General features: G+C 52.4%; 1 protein-coding gene across 6 annotated transcripts in view; it reads left to right on the forward strand.

Annotated features, from left to right (window-relative positions):
* Positions 1 to 14,278, forward strand: part of HEATR5A (HEAT repeat containing 5A) — a 704,366-nt gene that overhangs the window by 21,550 nt on the left and 668,538 nt on the right. The window contains exon 1 of one of the 6 annotated variants that reach the window (XM_069638474.1): positions 4,508 to 4,618. The exons of the other annotated variants lie outside the window; for them this stretch is intronic. The gene's annotated coding sequence lies outside the window, so the exon portion shown is untranslated. Of the gene's footprint in view, positions 1 to 4,507; positions 4,619 to 14,278 lie in introns of those variants that run through there. 6 annotated transcript variants of the gene reach the window in all.

Raw genomic sequence — 14,278 nt, forward strand, 5'->3', positions numbered from 1 at the left:
GGAGAAGTAAACCTCTATCTTTCATGGGCATGAATGGGTGAAAAGAAATGCCCCTTACAAAACCTTGTTTTTCAGTCCAAGCGTATTTTACTGAGCTACTTCACACTCCCATTGGGAACGCAACTTGGTTTCTTCCTCCCACTTCACAATCTTCTCTGGGGCGCCGGTGGTACAGCCTCGAAGCTCTCCTTGGGCCGGGCTCCTCGCAGGCAAAGCCAGTCGCTGTTTAGACGGACTTTGGTCTCTGCACCCGTCCCTTGCGGGCTGGGTTTGCTCTGACAATGCGATGTGTGCCCGATGGAGGTTGTATACACAGTCAAGCAATTGCCATTCCTTCCCTTCGGTATAGGTTTTGTACGACCTCTAAATTGACACTTTTCGGTTTAGGGTGTTGAATGGTGCACTCTAAAACTGTGTGTTTAAAATAAATAATAATGGGCCCCATTCCCCCCAGAATGCTGTCCCGAGACGCCTGTGGCGTCAGTGTGGTCTGTATCACTGCCGCGTGGGCGGCTAGGGCCCTAGGGCCCAGCCTAGGGTTCTCGCGCTTTCCCCCGAGAAGCCTGTGGCGTCAGTGTGGTCTGTATCACCGCTCCGTGGGCGGCTAGGGCCCTGGGGCCCAGCCTAGGGTCCTCGCGCTTTCCCCCGAGATGCCTGTGGCGCCAGTGTGGTCTGTTTCACCGCCGCGTGGGTGGCTAGGGCCCTAGGGCCCAGCCTAGGGTTCTCGCGCTTTCCCCCAGACGCCTGTGGCGTCAGTGTGGTCTGTATCACCGCCGCGTGGGTGGCTAGGGCCCTGGGGCCCAGCCTAGGGTCCTCGCGCTTTCCCCCGAGATGCCTGTGGCGCCAGTGTGGTCTGTTTCACCGCCGCGTGGGCGGCTAGGGCCCTGGGGCCCAGCCTAGGGTCCTTGCACTTTCCCCCAGAACGCTGTCCCGAGACGCCTGTGGCGTCCTTTCCCCCAGAACGCTGTCCCGAGACGCCTGTGGCGTCAGTGTGGTCTGTATCACCGCCGCGTGGGTGGCTAGGGCCCTGGGGCCCAGCCTAGGGTCCTCGCGCTTTCTCCCAGAACGCATGTGGCATCAGTGTGGTCTGTTTCACCGCCGCGTGGGTGGCTAGGGCCCTGGGGCCCAGCCTAGGGTCCTTGCGCTTTCCCCCAGAACTCTGTCCCGAGACGCCTGTGGCGCCAGTGTGGTCTGTGTTCATCGGCGCGTGTGTGGCTAGGGCCCTGGGGCCCAGCCTAGGGTCCTCGCGCTTTCCCCCGAGATGCCTGTGGCGCCAGTGTGGTCTGTTTCACCGCTCCGTGGGCGGCTAGGGCCCTGGGGCCCAGCCTAGGGTCCTCGCGCTTTCCCCCGAGATGCCTGTGGCGCCAGTGTGGTCTGTTTCACCGCCGCGTGGGTGGCTAGGGCCCTAGGGCCCAGCCTAGGGTTCTCGCGCTTTCCCCCAGACGCCTGTGGCGTCAGTGTGGTCTGTATCACCGCCGCGTGGGTGGCTAGGGCCCTGGGGCCCAGCCTAGGGTCCTCGCGCTTTCCCCCCGAGATGCCTGTGGCGCCAGTGTGGTCTGTTTCACCGCCGCGTGGGTGGCTAGGGCCCTGGGGCCCAGCCTAGGGTCCTTGCACTTTCCCCCAGAACGCTGTCCCGAGACGCCTGTGGCGTCCTTTCCCCCAGAACGCTGTCCCGAGACGCCTGTGGCGTCCTTTCCCCCAGAACGCTGTCCCGAGACGCCTGTGGCGTCAGTGTGGTCTGTATCACCGCCGCGTGGGTGGCTAGGGCCCTGGGGCCCAGCCTAGGGTCCTCGCTCTTTCTCCCAGAACGCATGTGGCATCAGTGTGGTCTGTTTCACCGCCGCGTGGGTGGCTAGGGCCCTGGGGCCCAGCCTAGGGTCCTTGCGCTTTCCCCCAGAACTCTGCCCCGAGACGCCTGTGGCGCCAGTGTGGTCTGTGTTCATCGGCGCGTGTGTGGCTAGGGCCCTGGGGCCCAGCCTAGGGTCCTTGCGCTTTCCCCCCAGACGCCTGTTGCGTCAGTGTGGTCTGTATCACCGCCGCGTGGGTGGCTAGGGCCCTGGGGCCCAGCCTAGGGTCCTCGCGCTTACCCCCGAGACGCATGTGGCGTCAGTGTAGTCTGTTTCACCGCCGCGTGGGTGGCTAGGGCCCTGGGGCCCAGCCTAGGGTCCTCGCGCTTTCCCCCAGACGCCTGTGGCGTGGGTGGCTAGGGCCCTGGGGCCCAGCCTAGGGTCCTCGCGCTTACCCCCGAGACGCATGTGGCGTCAGTGTAGTCTGTTTCACCGCCGCGTGGGTGGCTAGGGCCCTGGGGCCCAGCCTAGGGTCCTCGCGCTTTCCCCCAGACGCCTGTGGCGTGGGTGGCTAGGGCCCTGGGGCCCAGCCTAGGGTCCTCACGCTTTCCCCCAGACGCCTGTGGTGTCAGTGTGGTCTGTTTCACCGCCGCGTGGGTGGCTAGGGCATTGGGGGCCCAGGCTAGGGTCCTCGCGCTTTGCCCCCAGACGTATGTGGCGTCAGTGTGGTCTGTTTCACCGCTGCGTGGGTGGCTAGGGCCCTGGGGCCCAGCCTAGGGTCCTCGCGCTTTCCCCTGAGAAAGCCTGTGGTGTCAGTGTGGTCTGTTTCACCGCTGCGTGGATGTCTAGGGCCCTGGGGGCCCAGCCTAGGGTCCTCGCGCTTTCCCCCAGACGCCTGTGGCGTGGGTGGCTAGGGCCCTGGGGCCCAGCCTAGGGTCCTCGCACTTTCCCCCCAGACGCCTGTGGCGTGGGTGGCTAGAGCCCCCTCGCGCTTTCCCCCAGACGCCTGTGGTGTCAGTGTGGTCTGTTTCACCGCTGCGTGGATGTCTAGGGCCCTGGGGGCCCAGCCTAGGGTCCTCGCGCTTTCTCCCAGAACGCATGTGGCATCAGTGTGGTCTGTTTCACCGCCGCGTGGGTGGCTAGGGCCCTGGGGCCCAGTCTAGGGTCCTCGCGCTTTCCCCCGAGACGCATGTGGCGTCAGTGTGGTCTGTTTCACCGCCGCGTGGGTGGCTAGGGCCCTGGGGGCCCAGCCTAGGGTCCTCGCGCTTTCCCCCAGACGCCTGTGGCGTGGGTGGCTAGGGCCCTGGGGCCCAGCCTAGGGTCCTCGCGTTTTCCCCCGAGACGCATGTGGCGTCAGTGTGGTCTGTTTCACCGCTGCGTTGGTGGCTAGGGCCCTGGGGCCCAGCCTAGGGTCCTTGTGCTTTCCCCCGAGACGCCTGTGGCGTCAGTGTGGTCTGTTTCACCGCCGCGTGGGTGGCTAGGGCCCTGGGGCCCAGCCTAGGGTCCTCGCGCTTTCCCCCCAGACGCCTGTGGCGTCAGTGAGGTCTGTATCGCCTCCGCGTGGGCGGCTAGGGCCCTGGGGCCCAGCCTAGGGGGTCCTCGCGCTTTCCCCCAGAACGCTGTCCCGAGACGCCTGTGGCGTCAGTGTGGTCTGTATATCCGCCGTGTAGGCGGCTAGGGCCCTGGGGCCCAGCCTAGAACGTTGTCCCGAGACGCCTGTGGCGTCAGTGTGGTCTGTATATCCGCCGTGGAGGCGGCTGGGGCCCAGCCTGGGGCCGTCGCGCCTTCCCCTGATCTTCCAGTAAGCAGGCAGTGCCCTCTCGGGGGCATCGATCTTCCTTCGCCGTCCTTTGCAACGCATCTGGCCTTGCTCGGCTGCTGGCATCGATTTCCCTGTCATGCTGGAGTAATTGGGGCCCGTGGGAGGGAACTGGTTAAAGCAGTTAACCACGGTGCATCTGTTTCCCGCCACGCGGGAGTGCTTGTTGGGCCGCGGTTGGGCGTGGGGGCGCACACCCTGCAGGAGCATGGCTCGGCTCGGCAATGGCTGCATCCCAACCCCTCTTTCTGTGCATCGCGTATGGCACTGCGCTTCTGCAATCAGCCTACATTTCTAGCACAGCTGTGGTCTTTTGACTTGGCTTCACATGTGCTTTGTACCCAACCCCAAACCGAGGTTCTTCTGACCGCAGTCCTCGTCATACAGGACGCCATGGCATTACATACTTGTGTGAAATCTGGGTGTTCTGGGCAATGTGTCCCCCTCTCTCCCCCCCCCCCCGCCACCCCGTTCACCTGCGGATCAGGCGAGGCTGGCAGCTCTGAATGTCTACTCCTTCCCTCCTTCCCTCCCATGGCTGCAACCCTAGATCCGATCTCGCCACACCTGCCTGCATGAGTTCTTCAGTGGCACGAGGTGTTTGCTGCATGATGCTGGTGGCAGTCTCGGTGTCGCTAGATCATTTTGGTGGTGCTGAGCTCCGCCGGGTCCCCCCCTTTTCAGCACCACGTGTGAGGGTTTGAGCGCTTGGTGGAACCGTGATCCTGTGCTCGTCCTGCCACATCATGCATAATGCATGGCATTGCTGTGTTGTGCTTTCTGGATCCGGTTCAGTGGCAGAGGTGGTAACTCTACGCCCTGAATCTTCCCGTGGAGCATGGTCACCTGGGACTCTGCGTGTGACCGTGACACACTTCTTTCCACCACATTCAGGCGCACACACTTCCTTCGGATCATCGTGTAAACATGTGACTTCTGTCTCTGGATCGCATTTCAGTTGAGAGGGGAACCCAGGGCGCCGCAGCCTTCTCTGGATCACAGTACACTTAAGGTAAGCAATGAAATGGCTTTTTCTCTGAAGCATATCCAGGATTCCCACGAGTGCCCAGGATAGGCCATTGTGCTTTGGAAGACAACTAGGTTGGCACACACCTGCCTAAAACCTTCTACTCTTACAATACACACCCCCAAGGGGCCACAGCACATTGGGATTTTCAAAAGTATATTTTTATGAATGAATGCATTGTTTCTATTTGGTCGCATTGCAGCAGGGCAGCTTCAGATCACTCGAAGTGCATTCTGATAATTCAAGTGCCCATAGTTAATGTTGCCAATTATGGTGCATGCAGGGTTCGAAATTATGATTCGATGGGCAGGAGTTGAAATCAGCTACTAGGTGATGGGCATCACCCAACAGGAAGGAGTTGCCGCTGTTGAACCAGGTGCGAGTATGCAGGGTACTGCAAATCCAATTTTAACATTGTGTGGTCCATTTTGTTGAAATGTGTACTAGATGTGTCCTAATTCTTCTATATTAAAATTATCAAATACTCAAGTTAATTTCACATATATATATGTTTGTAATGCACCAGTTGGCCTGGGGAGATGAAAGTAGCTCCTGGTAGCTATTGGCTTCAAGCTAACCAGGCTCTTAGGCTAGAAGCAGGATCTAAATGGCTCCTAGCAATTTATTTCGACCTGTTAAAATTGTGTACTTTGGTGTGAGGTCTGGGATTTGATTATAAACTTAAAGAGCACTTATCAAGACACTTTAAGATTTCTTGAACTTGAATCTCTCCTGTTAGGCGGGTTAGAAGAAAGATATGGACACAAGGTGGTGTGAGACACCTGAGGGTATCCTCTCTCCTAAACCCCCTGGATTCTCTTCTCGGGTGGCCAGGGAAAGGCCATCACTCTTGGATTCCGACCCTGGGGTTGGAGAAGCGAGGGAGGATCATCTGAGTTGAGGGTCCTGGGGAATTGGGAGCAGGGTACACCCAGGTGGACATGGTATCCCCCTTTCCCTATTGATGACCAACCTAACCCTTCCCGACCTTAATGGGTTATTGTAAGTCAGCTCCCCTCATGTGACACTTGACAGTACTGAGACGAGGAAGAGGCAGCTGAGAGTGATGAACACCACCATTTCACCGCTTTGGTACTGGGACGAAGAAGATGCCTGTAAAGTGTTGCGAAGGTCAGGCATGTCCCCTTAATCATGCTCAGGCAAGCCTAATTGAGAAAGCGCATGTTAAAGGTGTATAAAATGAGGAGGAGAAAGCAACAATGAGGAGCAGCAGGGAGGCCTGTGGGATCAGCATGGAACCTTATTTGAGGAGTGGCGAGCCACTGGAGGAAACTTCTGTGGGCCGGTCTGCCGTATGCAACACGCCAAGACACTGGGGATGACAGAGAAAGATGCTCTCAGTTAGCGTGGAGTGGGTGCTGGGGCTCCCTGGAGCGGATGGAGGGCAGAGAAGGGAGCCATGTGGAAAGACTATCTCTTTTTCTTGTATCAAGTGATCGTCCCCCTGTGTCAAGTAGCTGACACAGGAGTGTCTGAGGGGCGGGAGTTGGACCCCTGACAGCAGAAGTCTGTGTGCTCAGTGCTGCTGCGAAACCTATCAAAGCGACCAGCGAGTTTGTCAGATGAGGAAACCTGGGGTCCAAATTCATGAACATTTCCATTGTCGAAGAATACTTTGTATCAGAGTTGTCGTGGGTCTCAGAGAGCGACCTTTTTCGAGTCTGAGTGCTGGGCATTTCACTCCAAGTAAAAAGGAGTGTTCTTGAACATCGGGCTGAATGGAAATTGAATCTCAAGCCAAACCGATGCCCTTTGAGTACTGCACCGAATTAAAACGTTAAAATGAAGCAAAACCAGTCTTTTAAATTCCGAATTGAATGGAACATAAAAAAATATTAAGCTAAACAAAGGTACTCTGAAGAATGAATTAAATGAAACTTTATTTATTTTTGTTTCAAAACATTTTTATTAGCATTTATAAGTTACAAAATAATCCATGTCATCTTGTATTTCAGCTACTGTAATGTCTCCTACATGGAAGGATGCGTACACAGTCTGGAGTAATACAACCATGCAAAATAAGATGCGTAACCTTCCCAACCCCAAAAGGGTGCCCCTCCCTTATGCTCCCTCCCAGGATGCATTGAACACCAGCAACTGAAGCAGTTTCAATCTGCTACACCTCGACCCCTATAGCGTGGGAAGTCCGCCAGCCCGATACGCACTCAGTTAGTTTTGTCCCTGGGGGCTTTCTAACAGGCTCCTCACTCACGGCAGGGCAGGTGAAGTCTCTGAGTTTGTGCATACTTCAGGAAATGTCCCCACTTCTGATACATTGACCGGGGCTGGTACTCCATATGGTACATCACTTTCCCAGCAGCCATCATTGCCCAAGTACCTGCCAACCAGTCTTCTTTGCTTGGGGGTGTAATGGATCTCCAGATACATTCTATCGTAGGTCTAGCCACTAGAAGCAATGTTTGAAGTATCCCACTTGCTCCGTTAACCTTAAGAGCATGCTGAATCCCTCCCCTCCCCGGGGATTCCAGTAATCAACCTCTGTCCAGTATCTCTAAAGCTTCGGGCAACTCCAACATGTGTATTTATGACCCATCTGCCCCGCATCCCCGCCAGCACAGTCTGCTTTTATTTTGTCCTCCTATGTCTCATTCTGTCTGGTGTTCGATAACCTCTAGCCAGAAAGCGGAAACCACGCTGGGCGTATGTGTCACTTCTAGCTGCCTTAAGTCCCCTCCAGATGCTGCCCCATTCTTCTGGTGGTAATTCATACCCCCGACCCTTATGCCAGGCTTCAACATATGTAGGCAAGTCAGCGTCCTCCCTCTCTCCTAAGCATCTATAGAGTTTGAAGAGCAGACCCCCCCCACATACGTCCAAGCGAATAGTAGCTTCTCAAAGCTTGTGAGATGTCTGGTCACCGTCTGCCGGTTTTGAGTTTGCATTGCCCAACGCTGAATCTGCTAATACCGGTATCAATCCTATTCCCCAACCCTAAAGGTCACCTTACAGGATGCGAAGGAGCAAATCTTCCCCTGCTCAAGAACTCACAACCCCCTTCCCTACAGTTAGTGAAGGGAGTACCTACATAGGCCGGCTGAAAATTCAGATTATGTGTGGGGGTGAGCAGGGAGGGGTAACGTGGACAGCCCCCTTTTAGCCACCAGTGAGTACTAGACCCTCATAGTCGTACCTGCCTCTGAGAGTGCATAGATGCTCAGCAGCCTATCCCCCTTTGACACCCAGGCAAGGTGACAGAGGGGCTTGCCCGCTATATCCTCCTCAAGCCGCCGCCATGCCTTGGTCGAGCCAGGGTCAATCCAATCTCTTAGAGCTTTAAGTTGGGCTGCCCAATAATATATCTGTATATTCGGAAGTGCCATACTTTCTCTTGCGTTTGACCTAAAGAGCACTGCCTTAGAAACCCGGGCCTTCCACCCTACCCCCATACAAAGTTCATTATCTCTTTTTGCAAAGTCGCAATGGTATGAGATGGGATCACAACCGGGAGCACCTGGAAATGGTACAGAAATCTAGGAAGATTGTTCATCTTTATAGTTGCTATCTTCCCGTACCAAGAGATTGCCTTAAAGCCCCATGATCAAAGATCTGCTCGAATAGTTTGAAACAATGTGGGATAGTTGGCCCCGTAGAGGTCCTCACTACGCAGGGTGACAAAGATCTCCAGATATTTCAATTTCTGAGCGGCCCAGGTGAAAGATGGTGAGTTAAAGACTCTGGGTAAGTCTCTCATAACCAAGACTAATGTCAGGCAGAGGGACACCCAGGACCCCCACCCCTTGTTAATTTGCATATTTAAGTAACTTTGGGTCTCGCCCTAAGTTACTAGGGGAATCCAGACGTGGACCCCTTGCTCACTATTCTTAGAGAGGCACAGATCCACCCTACTGATGAGGTCCAACCAGACCGAAACACATGTCTGGGGATGCTGTTGGTACTCTTGTTCAGAGGAGAATTGCCTAGCATTTCGGTGCTGGACTGCCCCAGGGCAGGACAAAGACTGATATGTTTAGGATATTTCTTCTCTGTGAAAGATAGTGAGCTAAAGACTCCGGGTAAGTCTCTCGTAACCAGGACTAATGTCTGGCAGAGGGACTCCCAGGACCCCCCTTGTTAACTTTTTATGGATGGATTCCTCAGCGTCTCCCATTCGGGTGTTTATCTTTACTTTATTTTATTTGTAATGCGCACCTTGTACCCAGAGGCATTAGGGCGCACACTGTAATACAAACAAGACAAAAAACATAAATGGTGCGATCGGATGTCAGTGGCAGGAGTAAGAAAAGGGAAGCATGTACTTGAGAATATATGTTTTTAGGTCTTTCTTAAATGTTGTTAGCGAGTTTTGGCTTCTTAAGGCTGCCGGGAGCTGATTCCATAGCTTAGGGGCCACCAGAAAGAATGCACCGTTCTCAGCTTTCCTTGTTCTACTCCTCAGGAGAAACAAGAAGTTCTGCCTACTAGATCTAAGAGCTTTCACATTGACCTTCTCGGTGATATGCACCTGCAGGTGGGAAGGCATCCGTCCAAGCCTGCACTTAAAAGTTATAACTAGTAACCTAAACTTGGCGCGAGCTTCCACCGGTAGCCAATGTAGGAGCGCCTAACATCTGATACATGTTTTCGGCGAGACAAGCCGACCACAACTTTAACCGCCCAATTTTGTACTATCTGGAGTCTACCAATATCCTGCTTACAGAGACCAACCAAAAGACTACTACAGTAATCAATCTTAGACCCTCTAATGGCTCTAGCAATCGTTTCTGAATTAGTCTGGGTGATAAGGGGTCTAAGATGTGATAGCAATTTGACATAATATACAGAGGATGAGACCACACTGGTAACATGAGCCATCATAGTGATTGACTGGTCCAAGATCACACCCAAGATCTTTAATTTGGGCCAGGGGATAATATTATCAGCCCCTAACCTAAAAGATCTATAGGCCGGGTCCAGCTTGAGAAGGAAGACTGGACTGCCCACTATCATCAGTTCTGTCTTCTCTTTATTCAATGTGAGATTGTTGTCAAGCATCCACTTTCCAATGAGATTTTTTGAGTTCCTGCTCGTCCGCAGATGGCAACCTGACGGGGACTACACACTGCGTGTCATCAGCATAGTTCGAAAACATGACCCATTCCAACTCAGAGCTAGAAGAATGGAGCAATGAAAATGTTGTAAAGGCACAGAGACGTACTCGCCCTTTGAGGGGCACCAAAGAGGACTGGAATAGGGAGGGCCTCTGCCTCTTCAGAGCAGACCCTACTGTGTCTATTGTCAAGAAAAGAGGCAATCCAGGATACGGCTATGGGAGGAAAATTGGCTTCCTCCACCAATCTGGACATCAAGTTGGCATGTTCGACCAAGTCAAATGCAGCTGACTGGTCCAAAGATATTAGAAGGGAGAGGGAGCCCTTGTCCAGACGGTCCAAAATTCTAGACTTCAATTCAAGAAGAGAGGTCTCTGTACCATCACATGGTATAAATCCAGATTGATGGGAGTTCAAAGTAGAGTACTGAGTAAGGTGTTCCAGGATCTGACCCTAGCCCACCCTATCTAGTATTTTTAGCAAAAAAGGGGTGTTTGAGATAGTTAAGCGGATTGTCCCTAGGTAGCCCTGTTTTTTTCAGAGTGGGCCTGACCATTGTCTGTTTAAGGTCATCAGGGAACTTGCTTGCTTGCGGCGAGGCGGTCACAAACTTAGAAATGGCTTTTGTGAGTGACGGTGGGCATGTTTTTATAATCGGCGAGGAGCAGGCATCTGCTCTACAGCGAGTCGCTTTGAGCTGTTCAATAACTTTCTTAAGAATCTCCTCTGATATAGGTTGAAAATTAAATTGTGTGACGGCCGGGTTACATAAAGTAGGCGTCTGGTTGCCAATATCTGCTGATTAAGGTAAGGCCTCCTTTTTACCAAGTATATCCCTTCTTATGCCTTGAAGTTTTTATACCATCTTGTATTTGCTGACACCACTTGGCATCTTTTTAAACTATTTGGTCGGCTGACTGCGGGACTGACTCCTGCTCTTTTAGAATTTTAAGCAGTTCCTTTACACCCGACTGTGCATTTGAAATTCTAGAATTAAGAAAATTCTTTTTTGTTTCCAAAATAGCTGATTTCGAGGAATTGGCTAAATTTGTATAAGCTGTTAAGGATGCTGGACTCGGAGCTGCTTTCCAAATGTAATATGGGATTTTGGTTTTTGAACCTCAGCCGAGAACCACGGTGATGTTTATGACCATTTTCTTTTGGTTTTTTTGCTTGAACGGTGCTAATGTGTTAGAGATATAGGTCATATTTGATGCTGGTCTGTGTTACGTGAAGAGGGGTGTCCTTCAAGAAACTGAGATTATTGTCTAGTGGTGGTTCGATATTAGACAAAGTAAGACGTTTCATATTACGTGTCAGAACAGAGCATTTTAGCTTATTATTTATTTTCACTGGAAACTGTACTGAGAGGGAGAAGTGAACAAAAATGTGGTCGGACTTCAGGTAGGGTAAAGTAAAAACATTATGGCATGTAGTACTAAGGACCGAAAGCCAATCCAAAGTATGACCCAGCGCATGTGTCTGCTCAGATACTTGCTGTTCAAAGCCTATATCTGATAAGGACTGTTGTAGGTCAGCTGCATGGTGATCGTGTCGTCCCCTAGCCAATAGTTAAAGTCTCCCAGGATAACAAATCGATATCTGCTTCATGTCCTTGCCCGGAATATCCAGAGATTTATGTAAACCCTCCGTTTCTGCCCCAATTTCTTTGCTTACTGACGCAGTTAGTTTCTCTTCCAGCGCCACCATGCACCAACAGGTCTGCTTTTGTGAGCACCACGGTTGCTTCTCCTACTCCCTCCTTTGCCACTGCCATGTCTCGCTCCTGGTACCGGGGTTGCCCCTCCGATGGCTTAGCCTCTCCTGACGTGGCCCATACGGCTGTCACTGATCTCTGCTTCTTTGAGGGTTTGCATGGTAGCACCTTCCACCCCCACCAGATTGCCATCCCTCCTGCCCCCCTCTCTTCTCCTTGGGACCTCGGTGCATGGTGCCCTCTCCTTCCTCCACACAGTGCAATCAATCTCTGGGCCCAATGCCCCCTTGACCCCCCCCCCCCCATACCTCAAAAAGCACTTCCCAAGGAACCACCTCTCACTCCGGTAGCTTGTCTTGGGAAGGGGTCCCTGCCCCCAAATGAGCTGGCCACCTTATCTGGGGGTGGGGGGGGGGGGGGCAGGCAAGCCAATCCTACTTTGTCCCTGGGGCTACCTGTAAACTGGATAAGGGTGCTCCAACGGGCCCTGCTCACCGCAGTTCAATCCTTCTTGTTTTATAGCGCTGGGCCTCCTGGGGGTGTGGCCCGATGGTGGGCTCGGTGGCCGGGTGCTCCTCCTGCTTCCTTTGATGTGCTCCTCTGCAGCCTGCTCCTTAATGTTGTGGACGGGGTTAGGAAACTCCAATGCCTGATGCTGGTCTCCGCAATTACTGAATGTGCGCTTCTCTTGGGGAGGTCTTGCATTACGCTGGATATGCCGCCCACACAACACTTGTCTCGCACACTCTGTGGCACCGTTGTTAGTCCTTCCACCCCACAGTGCTTCCTCCAGGGCCGGGGGGCAAGATGACAAGGTGCGCCAGGATCCATATTGCTTCACGGCAGCCACCCCTTCTCTGCACCACACTCCTTCGGGATCCGCGCCAGCACCTCTAGTGGCCACTGTCTCCCTGCCCTCTCCCTTGGGTACAGTACAATGCTCTCAGGTGCGGCTGCCTCACTCTGGCACTCCAGCCTGGTGATCAGTTCCTGGGGGTCTTTTCTGTGGCTGTTGCTAATGCTCACTGTGCTCCACGCACGGGGTCGGACGTAGCTCGTTTAACAAGCGGCCATCTTGGTTGCTGCTAAACCCGAAGTCTAAACATAACTTTAAAATTGTGCCAAAGGAAGGCGTATTGAATACCGAATTGAGTAAAAGCTTCCAAAGGAATTAATATTCGTTGAAAGGAAAATAAAGCAGAATTAATTGAAACCCTGAAGTTAAACCCTATACAGCCAAGACACCCACATGAAAACCAATTATGGAGATGGGGCGCAAGTGTAACAGTCATAACAAGACACAGACACTTGTGATGAAATTAAAGTCTTGGGGAAGTGGACCCTGAGACTTGAGGAACTACATGTGTTGACTTGAGGACTGAGCCTCAAGGTTCTTTTATGTTTGAACTGTGTTACTTGGAACCTGGTAAAGGGAACTCTGAGGATTGTTTAAAAGTGTGTTACCTTGAACTTAAAGGTCATTTTGAGACTTTTTGTGGAACTGTATTTGGGGAAGGGAGATGAAAGGAAGCTGTGAGCTGGAAGAAGCTCAGAACTTTGTGTTGAACACTGTTTCTTTTGGTTGCTGACATTCGTACACATACTCTTTGACTCAGACTTAGTTTCGTTTAGGTAGGGAAATCCCATCTTCGTATAGGGCGGGATAGACCTTTTGCCCATCCTGACATTTTAAGTTAATAAAGTGTTTTATTTTGAAATGTGAATCTGTTGTCTGTCTTGCTTCATGATCCTTTCACTGTGAACATGTGATTCTAAGTGATCCGACCACTGCTGATTTTGAAGGTTTGCACCTTTCTCGTGCAAACACACTTACATACTATGGGGTGCAGGGGTTTCCCCCACAGCACCCTGCTCACTATACCACACAGTATAGTGAGTGGGGTGTTGCGGGGGACACCCACGCAGTCTTTTATTTTTTTTTACTTACCTGCAATGCTACCACCAAAGGTTCAAACTGTTGGTGTTCAAACCTTTTGGTGGTAGCATTTTACGGTCGTATTGTACGGTTGGACCTTTTTTTTTTGGTCCGATCGTACAATACCAGACATGTTCCCTTATTTTATTAAATAATAAAGGGAAATAAAACCTGTTGTCTGTGCCTTTTTCTCAGGGGTTCCTCTCTTAGCAATAGCTTTACAAACACCAATGTCTTCTCTTTCTCAATGGGTCTCTTTAGGGTGACCCCTTTAGATAAGACCCTCTCGTCTTTAATGTTTTCCTTGGAGGCTTTCCACCTTCTTCTTCGTACTTTATATGTGTCATGCCTGCCGGACATACCTCTGGACCAGGAACAACTTCTCCATACAAGATAAGATACGCCCATAGAACCAGTAGACCTTTTTACTCAAAATGGAGGTTGTGCGATACATTACCCGGAAAACGACATCTGCATTTTTCAAGTCGTTAGTTTTCACGTGACTTAGGTACGTCACGTGTATCACGGCAGTGTGTACATAAGCAGCGTAGTAACTCCATTCGCTGCTTCTGATTAAGTCTATTTTGGCGTTTGTAGCTGAACTCGGGACCTGCGTTCTCGCATTCCATTCAGCAAACTTCTTGGGCCTAATTTGAGCTTGTTTTCCTCCACACTCTATTCCTGAGCTGCGTGAATCCTGTTCGTGTGCCAAATCTCCACGCGGATGCTGACTGCAAGCGCGGCTGTCCTGAGCTGCGTGAAACTTGTTCGTGTGCCAAATCTCCACGCGGATGCTGTCTGCTAACGCGGCTGTCCAGAGCTGCGTGAATCCAGTTCGCGTGCCAAACCTACACACGGACGCTGTCTGCAAGCGCGGCTGTCTGAGCTGCGTGAATCCAGTT

This window comes from Ambystoma mexicanum, chromosome 14 (assembly GCF_040938575.1).
Source record: "Ambystoma mexicanum isolate Mex_15411 chromosome 14, UKY_AmexF1_1, whole genome shotgun sequence".
Taxonomy (NCBI): domain Eukaryota; kingdom Metazoa; phylum Chordata; class Amphibia; order Caudata; family Ambystomatidae; genus Ambystoma; species Ambystoma mexicanum.